The sequence below is a fragment of the Carettochelys insculpta genome, chromosome 3 (genome assembly GCF_033958435.1).
Source record: "Carettochelys insculpta isolate YL-2023 chromosome 3, ASM3395843v1, whole genome shotgun sequence".
In the NCBI taxonomy this organism is placed as follows: domain Eukaryota; kingdom Metazoa; phylum Chordata; order Testudines; family Carettochelyidae; genus Carettochelys; species Carettochelys insculpta.
In genome coordinates this window covers 186,877,105-186,901,248 of record NC_134139.1, presented here as the reverse complement: position 1 = coordinate 186,901,248, position 24,144 = coordinate 186,877,105, and positions in this window count along the sequence as shown.

Sequence of the window (24,144 nt, the reverse complement as noted above, 5' to 3'; positions counted from 1 at the left end):
ACTATTACCTAACCGGGATGAGGAAGGGGGAGTTAATTGCCAAGCTCCTTTTGTTGTAAACATTACAAGAATATGTATCCCAGTTTTTGTTTCTGTTTTTTTTTCATTTTCCACCACAAAGTGAGAGTGGCACTATAACATAATAAATTCAAAAACCACATGCTAGGACTGTTGGTGCTATTTATTTTGAAATAATTGCTGGCTCTTTCTCATGTTCATTCCAGTTAGTCTGAGTTTCATATTATTCTTGATGGAGATAAGATTTACAGCAATCAGATTTAATACTCTGATGAACTATAAGGGAGGATGAGAAAGTAATTAGGGGCATGTCCACACAGCACAGTTATTTTGGAATAATGGCCACTATTCCAAACTTTGTGAGCATCTACACAATGTAAAAACTATTTGAAAATAATTTCAAAATAGCAGATGGCTTATTTTGAATTTGGTAAACCTTGTTATATGAGGAATATCACATTTCAAAATTGATATTTTGAAATAAGGGCTGTGTAGACAGGGAATAGAGGCTATTTCGAAATAAACTATAGTGTATTCAAGGGCTCTATTTTGAAACAGGCTTTATTGTGTCTGGATGCTCTATTTTGAAATAGCTGAGCACTATTTCAAAATGCATTCTGTGTGTAGACGCGCTACTTTGGAATAAACCATTCCAGAAAATCTCTTCCAGGAAAGCTTATTCTAAAAGGATGCTGATGTGTAGACATAGCCAGTGTGATCTAGATATAGAATGTAGGAGGGGGATGATTGTCACTGAAGGGATCCTCACTCACCCAGAGCTGTCACACAAATACACAGAGTTAAGCACAGAGCCCCCTGCTCCCAACTATTTTAACAATAGCAAAAAAATAATGATAATAATAAATGCATTGACTGGATGTGAGAGGTCAAAGCAGGAACCCTTTTTATTCAGTTCCAAAAAAGAAAAATAAGCATATATCTACATGGAGACAAGAGTTTTCACTGGGGCCCTTGTCTCTGCCTCTCAGAACACTTGGTCAGTACAGTTCTGTAATGTATAGGAACTGGGGAGTGGTATAGACTATACTGGCTCTGTGCTACTGTCTCCCACCACCCTAAAAAAACTTTTGGAAGCATTATGGGGTGGGACATAAGCTGGTAGAGAATGGAAGGACTTATGACTGGAGAGTCCCTGCACTCCTGCAATTCTCTGCTTCCACAATGCAGTTAGGGACTGTGACAACTGGAGATGTAATTCAGAGATGCCATTTACCAGCTCTAATGTGCTCCAGCAACTGATCCAGCTCCATCAGCTCCAGCATAGAAAAGATACAAAACATCTCTTCATTGCTCGTGATCCTGAGTCTACACTGAAATACAGAAGCATGTAGCGAAACTAGCCTGCTTGTTTCCTAGCTGCAGCTCCAAATGCAGATGATGCTCATATCCACATATTACAGAAACAACTCAGGGGCTACTTGCACTGCTAAGTGTCAACAGCTTATAGCCTTCACCACAGTAAAACATTTCATATGAACAGGGTGGTCCCACCTTGGTTTTCTGTAAACCCTGCAGTCCTATGAACCTTCCCCTTGCTGTTTGCTTTAGCTACACATTCCAAAAGGCATTGCATGTGGACTGAAGGCTGCAGAACTTGTCAGTGAGCAAGTGATATTAAATCTTCACAGATATGTGTCATTGTTTCCCATTAGACAGCTAAAACAGCAAAAGTTCAGTCGCTGGGTGCTTCTAGCCAAACTCACCTAAACACACATTTGTGGTTATAGCAAAAAATAAAGTAGCCAAGTAGCACTTTAAAGACTAACAAAATAATTTATTAGGAGAGCTTTTTGTTATTTTTGTCATTTTGTTAGTCTTTAAAGTGTTACTTGATTGCTTTTTTGTTTTGATAGTATATAGACTAGCATATACTAGTATATAGACTAGCAGATAGGAATATGGGATATGAGCAGATAGGAATAAGGGGTTTTGAAGTTGCTGGGGTCCTTTAGAAAAGGAGCCTCACCTCGATGAGCTGTGTGGCGGCGAGCCGCATCAATTTCGAAGTGCCGCGGCCACCCACATGCTAATGAGGCACTGAATACGTATTTCAGCGCTTCATTAGTAAACTTCGAAATGGCCATTTCCACGGACATTTCAAAGTTTTTGGCTAGTGTAGATGTAGCCTATGTGAGAGAATTATCATTGAATCAGTTGGGCGTAGGCAGCTAATCACAACACTCAGTGAACTCCCACATCTTTAGCAGCTGGCAGGGAGACCATGGTAGCTCAGGGGCCCTAATGCTCCAGGGAATCTCAAGTTTTCCTTTTTCCTGATGGCTTGTGGGTTGCTCAAAGTAGATGGGAATGAATTTTACTCTAGTGATGAATTTTCAAAGTGTATCTAAATACCATGAGTTTGCAGAGCTGCGTTAGGAATCTTGAGAAAACAGAGTTTCCTATGACATTCCTTATTGTTTTTGGCTGGACTGAGCTTATGCCAGGAACAGCTCTCAGATGGCACCTTGAGCATAAGGTTGACAGTTCCACAGATTCTTATTTTGTCAGAATGGCTTTAGTCAGTCTCATTATGCAGCCAACTCTCCACCTATTTGTGTCATCAAATGGGACTGTCCTCTTCCATGTACTCCAACACGGGCTCTGGCTATTCCGTAATCAATTCTTTTCAGCATTACAGGGCATAAGCCTTTCTCCAATCACCTAGTATAGGTCCAGATTCCCTCGTTTTGGATATGATAGAGCACTATTTGTGGCTTCCAACAGACTTGCAAACTGACAAATAAATAAATTAATATCTCCCAAGAGACCTTCTTGGACACTTTCTGTTTAATGCAATAGAAAGCTAAGTCCCATTGGTAACATCGTCCTTTGTAACTTTGAATATGTTATCAGCCAACTGTTTAATTAGCCTTAAGTCTTCTAATATAAAATGTTTTGGCCTCAGCTACATTTGTCTCTCCGTTTATGGTCTGTCCTGGGAAAGGTTTTTCAAGCTGCCTGTTGTCTTTATCCCGTTAACTTTAAAGAAGTTATGCTTGGCAGACTGATATGTCACTGCACCCCCACTGTAATTTTCCCACTTTCCTCTAAGACTTTTCTCTGAATAGCTTTCTCACCTTCCAAAGGCATACAGAATGTCAGCACTAGTTAGGATAACTTCCATGGAGATATTGTATAATCCGTTGTCAATTCTCACAGCTAAAGTCAGTCCAAGTACCCTATCAGTTTCATTTATACATTATATGTTGTTGTGCAAGCTGTCTTGATGAAGCATGCATGTGCCCTCTGCGCTGCTTGTGGAAGAGAGAATTAAAAAGGAAATCTGAGTAGTGTTGACACCTGCTGGGACATGAGGCAGTGCGCTTGGCTACATCTACATGATAAGATATTTCAAAATAGCTATTTTGAAATAATGTGTCCACACACAAAATGCATTTCGCAATCGCACTCAGCTATTTTCAAATAACATTTCCCAGTCCATAGTGCTATTTTGAAATAGTGTCTTTAGAGCCCTTTGTGGCTTATTTTGAAATAGTGCTATTCCATAGCTGCGTCTACACGTGCACGCTACTTCGAAGTAGCGGCACCAACTTCGAAATAGCGCCCGTCGCGTCTACACGCGTCGGGCGCTATTTCGAAGTTAACTTCAACGTTAGGCGGCGAGACGTCGAAGTCGCTAACCTCATGAGGAGATAGGAATAGCGCCCTACTTCGACGTTCAACGTCGAAGTAGGGACCGTGTAGACGATCCGCGTCCCGCAACGTCGAAATTGCTGGGTCCTCCATGGCGGCCATCAGCTGGGGGGTTGAGAGATGCTCTCTCTCCAGCCCCTGCGGGGCTCTATGGTCACCGTGGGCAGCAGCCCTTAGCCCAGGGCTTCTGGCTGCTTCTGCGGCAGCTGGGGATCTATGCTGCAGGCACAGGGTCTGCAACCAGTTGTCAGCTCTGTGTATCTTGTGTTGTTTAGTGCAACTGTGTCTGGGAGGGGCCCTTTAAGGGAGCGGCTGGCTGTTGAGTCCGCCCTGTGACCCTGTCTGCAGCTGTGCCTGGCATCCCTATTTCGATGTGTGCTACTTTGACGTGTAGACGTTCCCTTGCTGCGCCTATTTCAATGTTGGGCTGAGCAACGTCGAAGTTGAACATCGACGTTGCTGGCCCTGGAGGACGTGTAGACGTTATTCATCGAAATAGCCTATTTCGATGTCGCAACATCGAAATAAGCTATTTCGATGTTGGCTGCACGTGTAGACGTAGCCCATGTCTTAGAGCCTATTCTGAAATAGCAATTTTGAAAAAGGTGTTATTCCTCATGGAATGAGGTTTACTGGAATTGGAATAATGTACCTGCTATTTCACTTTTATTTCGAAATAGCACGTGTGGCGTCTGAATGCTGCCAAAGTTATATTGAAACAACTACTGTTATTTCAAGATAATTTTGCTATACAGACACAGCCCTTGATTAAGAGAGAGCTGTCGAAGTCCACACATATATATGAGTACAATTATTTTTCCTGCAATACATTTTTATAAAAAAGAAGTAGTTTTTAAATAAAACACATGATCCATGGGAGACTTTTTTTTTTTTGGCACAATAGACTTTTTCAAGTGCTTGGCAAGACTAAATAAGCCCATCCTATTAAAAGAAACTAACTCAGTTTTGGAGAAACATTTACATTATCATAGACCACAAGAGGTCATGTAGTCCATACCCCTGAACACATGGCAGGACTAAGTAATTTTAGGCCACCACGAGAGGTGTTTATCTAACCTTCTTGGAAGTGGAAAAGGTTCAGAAAAAGGCAATAAAAATTATTGGTGGTTTGCAATGGGTGCCATATGAAGAGAGATGAAAAAGACTGGGATTCTTCACGTTAGATAAGAAGAGACAAAGGGGGGGATGTGATAGAGTCTATAAAATCATGACAGGTATGAAGAAAATGAATAAGAAAACACTATTAACTTTTTCCCATACATAAGAACTAGGGGTCGCCAAATGAAATTGATGGGTAGCAGGTTTAAAAGAAGACAAAAAGGATGAATTTCTTCACACAACACACAGTCAACCTGCGGAACTCTTTGCCAGAGGATGTTGTGAAAACTGGGACTTGAACAGGGTTAAAAAAAAAAGCTATATACATTCACGGAGAATAGGTCCATCGATAGCTATTAGGTTGGATGGTTAAGAATGGTGATCATCTGTTTGTCAAAGACTGGAAATAGGAGAAGGGGGGGGGATTACTTGATTATCCGTTCTGTTCACTTCCTCTGGGACATTTGACATTGGCCACTGTTGGAAGACGGGATACTGGGCTAGCAGGACCTTTGGTCTGACCCAGTATGGCCATTCTTATATTCCTATGGTTTTTTTTAACTCTCTCTTAAAAATTATATTGTGGTGCTAGACATAGCTAATGAAGCTAGACATAGCTATGAAGCAAAGCTAATGTACCTACTTCTTTTTATGTCATGGCATTTACAACATATGAGCTATAAGAACTATCTGGAAGGTATGAACCATATTATAAAGGCATTCTCATATGTGCAATTGTTCAAACTAACCTACTTTGACTGAGGGAAAGGGCCAAATGGCATCAAAAGAGGAATTGCTGACTACTGTGCCTATTTCATGGTCCATTGCTACAGTACATCAGTTTCCTCACACCTATGCAAATGCATTGTCTTCAGTAGTGGTATGTAGGCAAGAGTACAGAATTTAGCTGAGCACCTAAAACTTAACTGAAAGTGGGGCTTCCTGAAATTTTAAAATTCAACATTTCTGTGAAGATCTTTCTGGGAGAAAGTTTCAAAAATGTTGAAAACATTCAGCAATCTTTAGTTAACCATCTTTAGTTAACAATTCCATGGATAGGTAAGCAGACTAAAATCCATCTTCTCCCTTGACTGTACCAGCTATGTGAAGATTAATGAAAACTTGTTTTTATTGCTAAACTGAGCAAATCTGACTTTCGGTACACATAGGGATTGTTGATCAACTGATTTTCATTTTCTGTATTATACTTTTTAATGCAGAAGTACTCTTTGATTCCATAAAGCCATTTTAAGTAGGATAGTCCATTTCTTTTTAAAGAAAAAAGCCATAAATGACCACACACTTAAATCACTAGTTTTTCACTCCAATAACAAAGATATCACTTTCATCAGCAAGGCATGAATTTGACATTATCCCACAAGGAATGTACGTAGCACTCGTCGTTAGTTTGCTTTTATATTTCTGAGAGTAAATTTAGTAGTGCAGATTTAGAAAAGCAGTTTACTTCAACTGCTTCCATAGCATCCAAAATGGAAAAGCACAGCCAGTGGTGCATATGCAATGATAGGATGACCACTAAGTTAAATCTTTCAGTCAATTTTCATGTTAGCATAATAGCAGTCAATGCTAGAGATTTTTTCCAAGCATCATAAAGATTTATATGTCCAACAACGACAAAAAGTGGGGGCAGTGGAAAGCCTAGTAAATGATACCTTCATTTTTTGTGTAGCGTAGCTTTTGGGGCAGTATTTTAACCCAAACGTCAAGAGATAAAAAGGTAGAAAAGCAAGACGAGGAAGGGAATATATTAACTCTTTTCTTGCTATTTCAGCTGCTTTATGATCACATGGCAATAGCCAGCATGTCATATTATTACACTATATCAAACAATATTTAGCACATTAAACAAGAAAATTGAAGTTCTCCCACTGTCTTTGACTATTGCACATAGGATTTTATTTAAAGATGATACTTTATTTCATAAATCACTGATGGGTAATAAAAATAAGCCATTTATAGCTATTGCTTTACATATGCACACACACGACAGGTCCAGTGACCATCTGTCCCGTATTTAGCGAGATGGTCCCATATTGGGATGCCAAAAAGACGTCCCTAGTTATTTTTTTAAAGGACCTAATTGTCTGGTAGTAACAGAGAGGAAGCCGTGCTAGTCTATACACTATCAAAACAAAAAGCAGTCAAGTAGCACTTTAAAGACTAGCAAAATAGTTTATGAGGTGAGCTTTCGTGGGACAGACCCACTTCTGTCAATGACCTCAAGGTATGTGTGTTACTGAAGAGACATTATCTCACTGTTTTAGAGAGAGAACTGGACAAGCTGACTTTTATATTCAAATTCGGCACATTAACACACGGTTTAAATCATGATGGGAACTTTCTGAGTCACTATAGGGGCTCGTCTGCACACTTGGCTCAATCTAATTCTTGATCTTCCCCCCACACCCCTCCACTCTCTGATTTGCTCACCTTGATTATCTTTTTCTGATTTGTCCTCCTTGCTTACTGTTTTTGGTTCTCTGTGTCTTAAATAATGAGTCTGTTCTGGTCTGGCTATGGTCTGAAGAAGTGGGTCTGTCCCACGAAAGCTCACCTAATAAACTATTTTGCTAGTCTTTAAAGTGCTACTTGACTGCTTTTTGTTCTAATTGTCTGGTATTTGGGCCCCCCCCCGCCGCACCCACTGGCCTTTTCCACCAGCAGCTGCTGGCCAGAGAGCACTTAGATGCCATGTCTATGCCACTATCTCAGGGCTGTGGGCAGGGATGGTGGGTGGCTGCCACTTCACTGGGGCTGGTGGGTGGGGGAGGGCCGGTGGCTGATACCTCCTTCCTGGCTCCCTGGGGCTTGGTGGAGCTGGGAGAAGCTGCCCCTCCCTGCCATATCTCCCTGGCCCATATGTAGGACAGGGAGATATGGTCATCCTAATGACAAGTGACAGACTTTGCTGGGCCCTGGGGAATGCATGTTAGGGGGCTCAGCTCTGGGACCCCTGGAAGGGGTGGGGCCTTGTGCAGAAGGGGTGGGGCTAGGGCCTAGCCTTCTCCAGCCAATCTTCTGTACTACATATGATTCTGGTGGTGATTTGAAGGGCTAGGGCTCTGATCCCTGTTGCTGCCATGGCAGTCTGGAGTCCGGGGCCCTTTTAAATCTCTGAGACCAGAACAACTACCCCATTTGCCCTCCTGTCCCTTGTCAGCAGCCCTGCACACACACACACACACACACACACACACACACATTATCCTTCTTGGTTGGAGATATTGTAATAAGGAAGGTGGCAGCCCAAAAAAGGCCTTCTTGCCCTGAGAAGGGTCCACCTCTTGCTTAGGGCAAATTATGCAAGTTATGCATGTTCACACACATACACACACACATACAGGGCAATCAGCTGCCACCCTGAGGGAACTGCCAATTGCCAACCTTTCTCAGGTTCCATTTCTTGGGAATGAGATTTGAGAGGGCAGCAGTCACACGATCCCAGATGCTTGTGGAAATCAATGCCATCCCTGACAGCCAGGTTCCAGCCTTCCCTTGATATTGGGACCAAGAATGTCAGGATCATGAATAATCTGATAATATTAGATCTAAGTCACTTGGCTGTTTTATTCATATTGGACCTCTTAGTAGCTTTGGAATGACTGTCAATTGCTGTTTCATTGACTAAATTGTCAGTGCTGAAGTGTCTAGGCTCATTCGCCAGTGTTTCAAATGGATAAGAATCAACCAGAAATTAACCACTGGTCACATGTGCTTCATCACAGATTTATTATGTGGCAGTAGGATGACTAGATATCAAGTGTGAAAAATTAGAATGGGTGTGTTGGGACAGGGCAATAGATTCCTATGTAAGACAAAGCCCCAAATATCAGACTGTCCCTATAGAATTGAGACATCTGATCACCCTATGGGGTTGTCATTTCAAAATATAATTTTTCTCCCATGCTGTCCAACAAAAATATGTGTGCGCAGTGTTTCCTGTAAGCTAAACACTCGGGCAGCCACACGTGAGAGATTCAGGTGCCGCCCAGAGTGTCCACAGGCACCAGCATGTGTTTCTACTAGAATCATAGGGCTGTTCTGGAGGTCATCTAGTCCAGCCCCCTACTTCAAGCAGAATCAACCCCAACTAAGTCATCCCAGCCAGGACCTTGTCAAGCCAGGACTTAAAAACCTCTAGCACACAGAATAAAATTTATTCCGCCAATGGATAAAAATATAGAGGTCACACAGATCTCATGTCTTGATCATCCCCAGATATGAAATGAAGTATCTATATGGTGCTGCTATCCTGCTGTATACTTCTTGTGATTGTTCACAGAACGTTACAACAGTGCCTTCTCTCTTGGATACATGCTTGGATGATACTGCCCTTTGGATGTGTGGAACGTATATTGTCCTCAGCTCCAGGAAAAAATAACTCTTGCTGGTGGGTATAGCTTATGGTCATGAGGAGTCACCCTCTCATGCTTTACTCTTGCAACTCATTCACAGAACAAACTCAGAAGTAGAAATTCGGGTTTGCCTTTCAGACCTACTACTTGCTACTGCCTATCTCTGCTACCTCTCCTTCCCACCCCCTGTGGTTCACAGCTTCTGCCCATTTCCCCTGCTCTGCTTCTCCTCCCCTTCTGTTGTCATTGCTTCCACCTGCTCCTCTTGTTTCTCACCTCCTTTCCTCCCTATCCTTACTTATTTTTCCTACTCCAGTTGTATCACTAATTTTAATCCCTCTGTCCCCATGATCATTACTCTTTTACATTCATTTTCAGGAAGTGCAAGGAAACATATGAATCCTGGATACTTCAGAAAGCTGCGATCTTGTGCATTTCACTTCTCCGCTTGAACAGAGAAAGCTGCAGAATGGTAAAGAGAACAAAGGAAAGTTCAAAAGAGTTCTGATGCTGCATCCACCAGCCCTCTGGGAGCTCTGGGTTTTGTAATGGTTATATTGCATTTGGCTTGTTCAGCTTTTCTCTGGCAAGGCAATAGTGGAACAGTATTTATAGACTAGTAATTACGGTATCCCCCATATAGTAGCATAGTTTACGGTCTGTCAGTATTTCCATCAGAGACTTCATTTTGCAAAGGTCAATAAGTCAGCCATTTAAGACTGCATCAGCTGGAAACTTGATATGTAGGTTGTCAAAGTCTCTTAAATTACGTTTTTCTCTCCCAGTCATGGAAGAGAAACATTTGTTGGTTTTGGTAATTTATGACAAAATTTTCTCATCCACTAACTAAAAATTGGGTTACTCTCTGAAATTGAAATGTTGCAAACAGTTTGCTACTATGAGGACTAAGCCTCCCAGGATTTATTTTAAGCAAAAGAAAACAGCTACAATATTCAGATTAGAAACAGAGCTTCTGAAAGCTGTCGGTATTATAAATCACTATTGTAGGTCTCCATCCTTTTAGAGTCTGCTGATTGTATTAGTTTTACTTCAGAGGCTTCTACTGATTTTTTAGGAATACTGTGTATTTGCAAAATGAATGAGCCAAATTTTGTCCTGGTATAAATCGGTGCAATTCCTTCAATGTTAATGGAGCTATGCCAGTTTAAACCAAGATAGAGTTTGACCAATATATTAGGGAAAAGGCTGAGATTGTTCCTCTCAGCTGGACAGCAAATCTACCTAAATGCATTAGATGACAACAGTACTGGTGGACCGTTAAATACAAAGGATCAAATACACTATTGTAAAATACAGGAAGAAACAGACAAGCACATTCTCATGCTCAAAGAGACCTGTGAGACAAATCAAGAACCTGCTTCTTCTCCCAGTAGAATTTTGCCACTGATTTAAATGGATCAGGTCCAAAATCTACACTTTGAATGCATTCTGTGCATGTGCAAATGTGCATTACCAAGAGAAACAAAAAACCTAGCAGTGGCTGCTCTACTATTCAGCTGGGCAACATTTGACTCTCTCCTGCATGGCTGCCTTAAGGCACTGCTTGCAGAGAATGCTGCACACAAATACAAGAAGGGCTCCAAAATGTGGCCCTTAGCATTTAATCATTTTCATGTGGATTGAAAAATACACACATGGAAGGGAAATATTAGAGGGGACATTGTTTGGGAACAGTTACACTAGTAATCCCTCAATTTCCATGGGATTGATCGTGCGGATATATTCTCACTTGGCCCTACAGGCTAATTTGTGTCTTTGAGCAACACTCCTCAGTAAGGGGCAGTAGATACTACTACCTCCTCCCAACAGGGAACTGCTATGGCATTATGACTTACGCAACTTTACCAGTTTGAGTCACCGCCATGGCTCCTCCTGCTGGTCACTCCAGGAATTAACTCAGTCTAGCCTCAGAGCAACAGCTCCAGGTGGTATCTAGCCCAATGTTACTCCTTTTGTCCACTCTCTGCTATTTATCAGGACCTGCATCCCTCCCAGACCACAAGTCCTTCCCTCAGAGTACTGCCTGGTGTCAGTGCTGCCACACTCTGGGGTCCTTTCCACCCAGGGAGTCTCCAACCTCCCTGTATGCACCTTGCCTCAGTGACCAATTGCCAGTCATCATCCAGCCCCTGCCACAAGGCAAAGTACAGTCTGAAATGGCCATGTATGGCAAGGGGGTGTGGACCCCTGTTGTGTTCTTTTGCCCTGGCTGGTCCTCTGCAGCTCTAGTATGTCTCTGGGCCCTTGTCACTGCGTCTCAGGCCAGTTTATCTGGGCCTAAGCTCTCCTGGCTCACCCTGCCTTCCCCCAGCACTGCTCTGGCCAAAGTATCCCAGATAGAAAGCAGCTAGGTCCGTTTCCCTCCACAGTCATCTTTTTTATATAGATGTGCTGGGCTCTGATTGGCTGCCACAAGCCCTCTTCTGATTGGGCTCTCTCCCAGGGCTGTTTTAACCCTTTTCATTTCAGTTGCAGTCACAGCAACACAATGCCTTTTAGTGTTCAGAGGAACACAGATGTTGAAACCATATCTTTCCTTTGCCTCACGTCTGTAATCAGGATCAGAAGGAATGCTTCCATTACAACTAGCTGGGATGGGAGAGAAACACTAGGCATGTCTATGTAAATACAGTTTGCTCCTGCTTTGCTAAAATGTTTAGATATTCAGCTGATGGAATGGTATTTTGCCCATTTTAATAATCTTAAATACTGGTGTTGGGTCACAAATTGCATTACTATGAATTGTAACGTCTCTAATCATTGTGGCTATGTCTACACTTGCAGTCTTCTTTTGAAAGAGGTATGCAAATGAGGGAAATTGAAAATGCAAACGAGGTGTAGATTTGCATATCCAGCACCTATTTGCATATTCTTATTTCAAAACAGCTTCTTTTGAAAGAAGAAAACCAGTGTAAGCAGTGCTTTTTTGAAAGTAAACTCCATCTTGGAAAGTAACAGAAAGGAAGCCATGCAAGTCTATACACTATCAAACCAAAAAGCAGTCAAGTAGCACTTTAAAGACTAGCAAAACAGTTTATTAGGTGAGCTTTCGTGGGACAGACCCACTTCTTCAGACCATCTTGGAAAGAATCCTTCATCCCTTTTCTTATGGCAAGAAGGATTCTTTCAAGGACAGGGTTTACTTTCAAAACAGCCATGTCTACACTGGTTTTCTTCTTCCAAAAGAAGCTATTTTGAAATAAGAATATGCAAATGAGTGCCAGATATGCAAATCTGAACCTTGTTTGCATTCTTTTATTTCCCTCATTTGTATACCTTTTGTGAAAGGAATGCAAGTATAGACACAGCCTGTGGGAGTACAAAAAAGAAACACTAGGCTTCTGGGGACGTGCATGTAAATACAGTTCACATATGTGTGCTTGGATCTGCTAGATATTCAACTGATACAGTATTGTTTCACCTATTGTAATCACTTTGGTTGTTGTGGGGCCACACCTTGCATTAATACTGAACACAGGAATTGTGAAATGTGATCACCCATGCTTGCAACTATTGTGGGACTACAGAAAAGACTGACTGTGTTTAACCCATTTTAAAAGGAGAGAGACACTGTCAGTTCAAAGAAACTTGGAGGGACAAGGGACACCCCCCGCACCCCCTCCAGACCTCTGTGAAAATGAATAGGGAGGACAGAAACCTGAGGTGTGAGCTGTAAGACTGGTTCAACCTGTTTTTCCCCCCTGTTCAATGGCAGAACTGATAGAGGCACCATGCAGAGTTTCTTTTACAGTTTTAAATTTACTGGAAACTTTTTGTGGCTGGACTGTGCTTCAGGCCAGGAGCCGAAATCACTGAGCACTGAAATCACTGCGCCAGAGCCAAATTCACCACAAGCCAGCAGTGAATCAGCAGGCGGCTGCGGGGTGGCTGGTGGGAGTCGCTGAGTGAGTGAGCAGTCAGTGGGCGAGACCAACCAAATGAGTGAGTAGGCCGCGGGAGCTGTGAATGAGGTGGCATTCCACATCCCAACCCCCCCCGCCCCCACACACACACATCTCGTGCAGAGTGAGGTGGGACTTCATGCTGATGTACTTATGAACTCTGGGTCTGCACAGACTGGACAGAGCTGAGAATGGGGCTTCGAAGTGTGGAGAAAGTTACCCCATGTGCATTGGGTATTGAGCTAAAGGAGTTGAAGCAAAAGGACTCAGCCCAGCGGACTCTGGGAGAGTGCCTGGTTTATGGATTTCTCTTTGTTTATGAATATTGCATGTGGTGTTTTCTTATATTTGTGCTTGTGTTATTAAACAGACTTTTACTGCTTCAGATTCTGTGCATGTGAGAGGGGAAGTATTGCCTCTAAAGGCCCCTGGAGGTGGGTTGAAATTTTCCCAGGATACTGGGGAGGGAGGGGGAAGGCTTGAGCCAGTTTGATTATATAATTCAAAGGCACCCCCTAGATACCGAACCCTTCCTTCTTGCTGTGAGCTGCTACCAGCAGAAGGATTACACAGAAATACCTTTGGGGAAGATAAGGGTTCTTAGGCCCTATCTACCCTTACCCGCGGTCAGTACTGCAGTGAACAAGGATCATTTTTGTGGGTCTAATGAAGTAAACTCCAATACTCTACCAGAATGAGAAGCATAGGGAAGTCAACAGAAGAGCTTCTCCTATTGATCTACTGTAATGTAGACAACACAATAATGTAATCTAAGCTATGTCAACTACAGGTACATTAATCAAGTAAATAGAGTTGCATATCTTAGCTTTACTTAGCCCTGTAGTGTAGACAAGGCTTTAGACACTAGCCACATGCAGGCTTCACTGTGCCTGAATACGGGTGCCTGGTCTCTGTTTGTGAGGGTTAATGAAGGAAGGCTTGCTCTTCTCGCTGCATTTTTACACAGGACCAGAATGCAGACACTGGGGAGAATTATTCTAAATATCAAAGACAGGCTCTGTGGCACATGGTGCTTGAGGTAGCACTAACTGGAAATGCCAGGATTAGGGCAGGCTGCAAAATAGGAAGCAGATACTCCCAAGACCAGTGGGTAACATTACAGTTAAACCTCCCAACCAGTCACAAACTCAGATTCTAACCCCATCCCTGCCATTGGTTATGAAGAAGCCAAACGCGAACTCACACTCCCTCTTACAGCATTTCAGTTCTCTAGCTCCAAATCAGCACGTAGGTTCAGCACAGAGAAGTTATTTTAAAAAATTCTGCTCACATATAAAAATGTTCTTTTGACCAAAAAGGGCCAGCCACATTACCAGGGCAGTATAGGTTTCGATATCACCCAAAATGCCAGTGTGAAACCATATTCTTTAGTGTCTAAAACTAAAGGTTTAGCATAAACAAGGAAAGAAAAGAGAGATGTAAAATGGCCATACACATACAAAAATTTCAAAGTCCACATATCAGGTGAGTTTGCTGACTTGAAAGTCACCCTGGAACTTGCCAAGAAAAAGGAAAACACATTTTCTCTTGTCTTTCCCCTCCCTTTTTCATTCTTGTTTTCTTCATCCTCCTGTTGTACGTAATAGGAAGTAAATGAAAATAAAGTGAGGTACCTTGATTGTTTATTTCCCCCTCCCCTCCACTGACCACTTGAAAATTGCTGAGGGAATCAGCGACCACTTAATAGTCTTTCCAAATGTTTGTATCATTAGCTAACTACAATGATTTCGTTAAGACTGTTTTATTTAAATAACGAAATAACTTAGTAATCTTTCCTCAGTTTAGCTGAATGGAGTTCTCAGACCACAGGTACAGTATGTCTACGCAGCAGTCTCATTTCAAAATAAGCTATTCCAGAAGTGCTATTCTGGAATAAAAAACAAAAAAGCAGTCAAGTAGCACTTTAAAGACGAACAAAATAATTTATTAGGTGAGCTTTCGTGAGACAGACCCACTTCTTCAGACCATAGCCATACCAGAACAGACTCAATATTTAAGGCACAGAGAACCAAAAACAAGAATCAAGGTGGACAAATCAGAAAAAAAAATTATCAAGGTGAGCAAATCAGAGAGTAGAGGGGGAGAAGGGGGGGCAAAAGATAAGAGATATAAGCCCCTTTATAGCTTATATCTTTTGCGTGCATCTGCTGAAGTGTCTCATTAGCATCCCCCTTTCGAAAGGTGGGGCTAGTGTAGACATAGCCAAAGAAGCATGAAACCTAATTTTGCTACATATAGGCTACGTCTACACGTGAAGCCTACATCGAAGTAGCTTATTTCGATGTAGTGACATCGAAATAGGCTATTTCGATGAATAACATCTACGGCTACGTCTACACGTGCAGCCAACATCGAAATAGTCTATTTCGATGAATAACGTCTACACGTCCTCCAGGGCTGGCAACGTCGACGTTCAACATCGACGTTGCACAGCACCACATCGAAATAGGCCCTGCGAGGGAACGTCTACACGCCAAAGTAGCACACATCGAAATAAGGGTGCCAGGCACAGCTGCAGACACGGTCACAGGGAGGACTCAACAGCAAGCCGCTCCCTTAAAGGGCCCCTCCCAGACACAGTTGCACTAAACAACACGAGATCCACAGAGCCGACAACTGGTTGCAGACCCTGAGCATGCAGCATGGATCCCCAGCAGCAGCAGCCAGAAGCCCTGGGCTAAGGGCTGCTGCACACGGTGACCATAGAGCCCCGCAGGGGCTGGAGAGAGAGCGTCTCTCAACCCCTCAGCTGATGGCCGCCATGGCAGACTCCACTATTTCGATGTTGCGAGACGCGGATCGTCTACACGGTCCCTACTTCGACGTTCAACTTCGAAGTAGGGCGCTATTCCCATCCCTTCATGGGGTTAGTGGCTTCGACGTCTCACCGCCTAACGTCGATGTTAACATCGAAATAGCACCCAACACGTGTAACCGTGACGGGCGCTATTTCGAAGTTAGTGCCGCTACTTCGAAGTAGCGTGCACGTGTAGACACGGCTATAAAGACACATCAAATAGAGAGTCCTTACCCCAAAGGCCTTATAATTTAAGTATAGTCTCAGAAACAGCTACATGCAACAAACACATGAGAAGAGTGCTTGTGATTTGTTGAAGAATACAATAAGCAGTGGCCACAGCACAGCAGCTGCCTAGTACTGAACTGCTTTGTGAGGGCAGTGTTTTGAACCCTTCATTGTAAAGATGTGTTAAGGAAGGACGTGAAGGAGAAACTTGAGCAATGTGGCATGCAGCGTCAGCCTTAGCCTGTTCTGCTCCCTAATGTAGACATCACAAACTTCCAGTTGTAGCCATATATTCAGGAATAGCTGAGAGATTTTTGACAAAGAAAGTGTAACCCACATTATATCGAGAGAAAGTTATGTTTCACAGTAGGAGCATCAGGGACCCAAAGGGGTGAAGTTATTCCTCAAGTTGCTCCTAATATGCCAGGTATACCGGGGGGGGAAATACAAAGGTACTTCTGTAGATACCTACTACATTTCACTGTCCCAACACATCTTCAGGGCAAGATCAGATCATAAAGGGAAAACTATAGTTGCAGCATACTCTCTAGCATTGGGAATCAGCAATGAAACAGTTAATGTTGAAGAGATCATATCTAACAGTAAGGATTCAAATGTCTTATGTCACAATTGAAAAGTCTTAGTTTTAGACAGTGCTTTTTTGTTATTAAAAAAGAAAAAAAAATAAGAGCCAGTATTGAGCTGGCTCCCCATCCCCCACACGCCACCCCTGCTGAGATGCCAGTACTTAGTACCGGAAAGTAGTGGCAGGAAAAAAAGCACTGGTTTTAGATTGTAAACTTTGTGGGCAGTGACTGACTCTTCATCTTTGTGCACACAGCCTCTAGCTCCCTGGCACCAAAAACCTAGCTCAGATTTTGAACACTATTACAACAAGATTAATAATATTTCCCTTCAGACATAGTCACAAAATTGCACAGAGTTTGTACTGGACGGCTATATTTAGCAGAGCCTATATACAGTAACTAACTCTGCCATGAAGCCTCTAAGAGCTCCATGCCAGTCCCAAGCCTGGATGAAGAAGGAGGGTTGGTCAGATGTGTGTCGAAGCACTGGCCATCAAACAACAATACAAATGAAATCTGATGCTAAGAGTCTGTCTAATAAGATGGGTGAACTGGAGTACCTCATATCAAAGGAGGAAGTTGACATAATAGGCATCTCAGAAACATGGTGGAATGAGGACAATCAGTGGGACACTATCATACCGGGATATAAATTATATCGGAAAGACAGAACAGGTCGTGCGGGTGGCGGAGTGGTACTATATGTGAAGGATAATATAGAATCAAATGAAGTAAAAATCCTAAAGGAATCAAAATGTTCCATAGAATCATTATGGATAACAATTCATTCCTCTAATATGAATATGGCATTAGGAATATATTACCGACCACCTAACCAGGACAGTGATAGTGATGCTGAAATGTTAAGGGAGATTAGAGAGGCTATCAAAATAAAAAACACAGTAATAATAGGAGATTTCAATTATCCCCATATTGATTGGGTGCATGTCACCTCAGGACAGGATTCAGAGATTAAATTTCTTGATGCCTTAAATGACTGCTTCTTGGAGCAGCTAGTACAGGAACCCACAAGGGGAGAGTCAATTCTCGATCTAGTCTTGACTGGAACGCAGGATCTGGTCCAAGAGGTAACTGTTACTGGACTGCTTGGAAATAGTGACCACAATATAATAACTTTTAATATTCCTGTGTTGGGAAGAACACCGCAGAGGTCAAACACTCTGGCATTTAATTTCAAAAAGGGGAATTACACTAAAATGAGGAAGCTAGTTAAACAGAAACTAAAAGGTAGAGTAATTAAACTAAAATCCCTGGAAGCTGCATGGAAACTGTTTAAAGACACCATACTAGAGGCCCAACTTAAATGTATACCCCAAATAAAAAAACACAGTAAGAGACCTAACAAAGAACCACCATGGCTAAACAGCCATGTTAAAAAGGCAGTGAGAGAGAAAAGGGCAGCTTTTAAAAAGTGGAAGTCAAATCCTAGTGAGGAAAATAGAAAGGAACATAAACACTCCCAAATTAAGTGTCATAATGTAGTAAGAAAAGCCAAAAAAGATTTTGAGGAACAGCTAGCCAAAAATTCAAAAAACGATAGTAAAATGTTTTTTAAATACATTAGAAGCAGGAAGCCCGCTAAAAAAGCAGTGGGGCCCTTGGACGATAAAGATATAAAAGGAGCGATCAAGGAAGACAGTGCCATTGCGGAGCGATTAAATGATTTCTTTGCTTCAGTCTTCACGGCTGAAGATGTTACAGAGGTTCCTAAATTTGAGCCAGCCTTTTTAGGTGACAAATCTGAGGAACTCACTCAGATTGAAGTGACATTAGAGGAGGTTTTGGAGTTAATTGATAAGCTGAATAGTAACAAGTCTCCAGGACCAGACGGCATTCACCCAAGGGTTCTGAAAGAACTCAAATGTGAAATTGCGGAGTTATTAACAGTGGTTTCTAACCTATCCTTTAAATCCACTTTGGTACCAAATGACTGGAAGACGGCCAATATAACGCCAATATTTAAAAAAGGCTCTAGAGGAGACCCTGGCAATTATAGACCGATAAGTTTAACATCAGTACCAGGCAAATTAGTAGAAACACTAGTAAAGAATAAAATTGCAAGGCACGTAGAAGAGCACGAATTGTTGGGCAAAAGTTAGCATGGTTTCTGCAGAGGTAAGTTGTGTCTAACTAATCTATTAGAATTCTTTGAAGGGGTTAATAAACATGCGGACAAGGGGCACCCAGTGGACATAATATACCTAGATTTCCAGAAAGCCTTTGACACGGTCCCACACCAAAGGCTTTTATGTAAATTAGGTGGTCATGGGATAGGAGGAAAGATCCTTTCATGGATCGGGAATTGGTTAAAAGACAGAAAACAAAGGGTGGGAATAAATGGTAAATTTTCACAATGGAGGAGGGTAACTAGTGGTGTTCCCCAGGGGTCAGTCCTGGGACCGATCCTGTTCAACTTGTTCATCAATGATCTAGAAAATGAGGTAAGCAGTGAGGTGGCCAAGTTTGCAGATGACACCAAGTTGTTCAGGACAGTCAAAACCAAAAGGGATTGTGAAGAACTACAAAAAGATCTCAGCAAACTGAGTGATTGGGCAGCAAAATGGCAAATGAAATTTAATGTGGATAAGTGTAAGGTAATGCATGTTGGAAAAAATAACCCAAATTACACGTACTACATGATGGGGTCAAATTTAGCTACGACAGATCAGGAAAGGGATCTTGGAGTTATAGTGGATAGTTCTCTGAAGACATCCACGCAGTGTGCAGCGGCAGTTAGTAAGGCAAATAGGATGTTAGGAATTATTAAAAAAGGGATCGATAATAAGACAAAAGATATCATACTTCCCCTATATAAAACTATGGTACGCCCACATCTTGAGTACTGCATGCAGATGTGGTCTCCTCACCTCAAAAGAGATATATTGGCATTAGAAAAGGTTCAGAAAAGGGCAACTAAGATGATTAGGGGCTTTGAACGGGTCCCGTATGGGGAGAGGCTAGAGAGACTGGGACTTTTCAGTTTGGAAAAGAGGCGATTGAGGGGCGATATGATAGAGGTATATAAAATCATGAATGGTGTGGAGAAAGTGAATATAGAAAAATTATTTACCTTTTCCCATAATACAAGAACTAGGGGACACCAAATGAAATTGATGGGTAGTAGGTTCAAAACTAATAAAAGGAAATTTTTCTTCACACAGCGCACGGTCAACCTGTGGAACTCCTTGCCTGATGAGGCTGTGAAGGCCAGGACTCTATTAGGGTTTAAAAAAGAGCTTGATAAATTTTTGCAGGTTAGGTCCATAAATGGCTATTAGCCAGGGATAAAGTATGGTGCCCCTAGCCTTCAGAACAAGGGCAAGAGATGGATGGCAGGAGATAAATCACTTGATCATTGTCTTCTGTTCTCCTTCTCTGGGGCACCTGGCATTGGCCACCGTCGTCAGATGGGGTGCTGGGCTGGATGGACCTTTGGTCTGACCCAGTATGGCCATTCTTATGTTCTTATGTTCTTATGCCAGTACAACTAAATGATAAAAGATGCCAGCTCGGACATTGCCTGGATAAATGAGGTCCGTGATACCAATGAAGCGATCGGGGTTGGGTCGATAAGTTGTCTACTGGAAGAAAATTACAACTAACACATATGCTATCCATTGGAACATGGAATGTCCAAACACTGTGGGCAACCGGAAAATTAGAGCTGCTTTGGAAGGAGATGGAGAGATACCGATGCGATATGCTTGGACTGGCAGAGATGTGTTGGACGGGATCAGGAGAGATATGTGGTTGCAAAGTTATTTGGTCAGGAAACGAAACAAAGCATGAATCAGGAGTTGGATTCCTTCTTAGCAAAACAGCTAGAAGAGCATTATTAGGATACAAACCAGTGAGTTCAAGAATGATGGTAGTGAGATTCAAAGCAAAACCGTTCAACATCTCAGTCATTCAGGTGTATGCACCCATGTTGGACAGTACAGAGGAAGAGATCGGGCTATACTATAAAGACTGGACAAAGACGGTGGAGGAGATAGCGAAGAAAGATGTGTTGATCATTGGAGAAGATTGGAATGCGAAGGTTGTAACAGATAATGAAGGTTGGGAGAGTCATGGGAAGGTTTGGATATGTAGAAAGAAATGAACAAGGTGAAAAACTACTAGAGTTTGCTACAGAGTGTGAGATGGTGATCTGCAACACCAGATTCCAACAAAAGGACTGTAGAAAGTAGATGTGGTGATCGAATGACGGGAAGTCCAAGAACATGATAGATATGATTTTGATAAGAAGAAGATGGATAACATCACTACAGCAGTGCCAAACTTTCCAAGGAGCAGATATAGACTCAGACCACAGTCCAGTGATTGCAAACATCAAGATAAAACTCAAAAGAAAATGTAAGACACAGTTTAAGAAAAGAAGAGATGTGGGGAAGCTATGTGAGGAAGAAATAGGGAATGTGTACAGAGCAGCACTCGAAGAGCAGTTTAAGAATATAGCCACAGAGAAAGACCTAGATAAGAGTGTCACAGGATAGACATCGCTGTAGAAGAGACAATTGAGCAGACTGTTTCAGAAGAAGAAAAGATCAGTAAGAAGTGGATTACCCAGGAAACACGGAAGTTGGTTCAAGAGAAGAGAGCGTTAAAAATCAGAAGAGATGTCTCTGAGATGGCAGAACAGCAATATTGGGTGAAATGCAATGAGGTAAGAAAAGCAGCCTGAAAGGATAAGGAGAAATGGTTAGAGGAGAAATATGAAGATATAGAGAGTTATTACGGTGAATGTAAGACCAGGGAAGTGTATAAAACAATTAGGAATATTAATAGTAAATGTCAACTGAAGCAGCTGGCGATCAAAGATGAGAACGAAGAAGTGCTCATGCACAGGGAGAAGATTGTGCAGCGATGGACGAGATATTGCACCGACCTATGCAAAGCACAGCTGGACCCGAGTGTCTCAGAGAGACTGATTGAAGAACTGAACGAGAGATCTCCCCCGAGTATCCAGATTGAGACTGATATTTCTAAGGAAGAAGTAGAAAAAGCAGTGAAATGACTAAACAACAACAAGAGCCCCGGAAATGATAAGATCACGGGAGAGATGATCAAATACGGTGAAGAAAGCATGATTTGGGAAATACACTGACTATGTAATATAGCATGGAAAGAAGGGAAGGCACCTAAGGAACGGACAAGATCTGTGCTAGTGACAATACCCAAGAAAGGAAGTACATTGGAGTGCAAGAATTACAGAACGACTGCCCTAATGAGTCATCTAGGCAAGGTGCTGATGATAATACTGACTGAGAGACGAAGATCGCAGATAGAAGAACATATTGCAGACGAGCAAGCGGGGTTCAGAAAAGATAGAAGTACCATAAAGCAGATATTGGCACTAAGACTGATAGCGGAAAAAGCTCCATGAAAGAACAAGAATGTGTACACTTGCTCCGTCGATTTTCAAAAGGCATTTGACAGTATAGATCACAAAGTGACTTAGGCAGTGTTGGAATCATACGAAGTGGATAGCAGACTGATACGGTTGTTCAAGGATATCAATGACAATGCGAAGGCAGCGGTGAGAATATGCAGGGAGTTAGGAAGTTGGTTTAAAACAAGTAGAGATATGAGACGAGGAGAGCCAATATCGCCAAGTATCTTTATCACGCATCTGGAGAGAGCAATGCACAGGATCAAGGAAGAGGTAGAAGGAGCATCTGTGCACAGGAAAAGAATTAACAACTTCAGGTTCCTGGATGATATATTTATCATTGAGGAAGATGAGGAGAAGCTAGCAAAAATGGTGCCGGTATTAAATGAAGAAGGGAAGCAGTACAGACTGATTATGAACATCGATAAAACAAAAACAATGGTATTTGGAGATAAGGAAATAGGAAGGAAGATCAGTGTGGATGGTATTGAACTAGAAAATGTAGAGAAGTTCACATATCTGGGGAGCAACATAACGTGTGATCTAGACTGTAAGAAGGAAATAGCGACTAGAATAGCGAAAGCAAGAGTAAGTTTGAAGGCGATGGATAAGATCTGGAAAAGCAAAGCAATTAGCTTAAGAACAAAGCTGAGCATCTTGAAAACGTGTGAATTCAGCAGCATGTTGTATGGATGTGAGACACAGGTGATAATGAAAGATTCAAAAAGAAGAATATTGGCATTTGAAAGGAGTTGTTATAGTAAGATTCTGAGAATAGGATGGATGCAGAAGGTCACCAATGAGGAATTATATAGGAAGATACAGCCGAAAGAGAACCTGCTGCAGAAGGTTATAAAACGGAAGCTACAACTATTTGGGCATATTTGCAGAATGAACGATGAATGAAAAATCAAGACCTTCGTATTCGGCATAATGGACGGTTCGAATAGGAGAGGCAGACCCCACAGAGAATGGATAGATGATATAATAGATTGGTGTGGAGCTAGTCTACAGAAACTAAGCCACTCCACACTGGACAGGGAAAGATGGAAGGAAATATTGAGAGAGGCATCAGACACCAATGGGCTCTGAGCCCACGGTTATTGATGATGATGATGATACACAGTAATTACAGGGGGCTTGCTCTAGGCGCATGGGCACAGTTGTACAAGTAGTGGGCACATTTTTGTAAGCATCACAACTAGGCATAGAGAGAGCTGCTGTAGTGAAATGCACTTCCATCTGCCCTTGCCTCAGCAATCCTAAAACATTAACACAGAAACAACTGCATGGGAGTAAAACTGATCGTAATGCATGAGAGAGAGGGCCATTGCACTTCCTGTGGACAAACTGGACTCTGAAGATGGTGCTGTTTACTACTGAAAAATAAACTAAGTTAACAACGGTCAATGTGACCACCAAATGAAATTCCCTGATAAAAAATAGGTATAAACCTATAACTCTGTTTATATGGTGCTTGAGTCAGCAGGGTTCCAGTCCTGATCATAAGCTCTGGATGCTACCATAGTGTAAAATAAAATATAACTATTGTTAGTAGACAGCTGCAGATTGGAAGCACAAAGCTTCAGTTACTTGTAAGACAGTTAATTACAACATCTTCAGTGCATCACATGACAGTGTCAGGCCAGAGGGCTAGATTAGCACAGGAGAGAGGGAGCTCTAAAGAGATGGAAACAGCCCTGGCTGATAAGGAGTTGTCACAGGCAAAGTGGGAGCAGAGGGGCATGGGGCTGCTAGAAGTCAGGTAGGGTCAGCTGATCTCACTTCACGCTGCCACATGGGCCTTTTAAAAAGCCTTCCCCCAGCCACCGCGGGGGCAAGCTTACAATCAACACTTCAGCATTGCCAAACACAGCAGTGGTGGTGAGGAGCTCTGACAAGGAGGCCGTGGCTACACTATACCCCCTCTCTTTCAAAAGAGGGATGCTAATGAGCCACTTTGGCAGATGCTAATGAGGCACTGCTA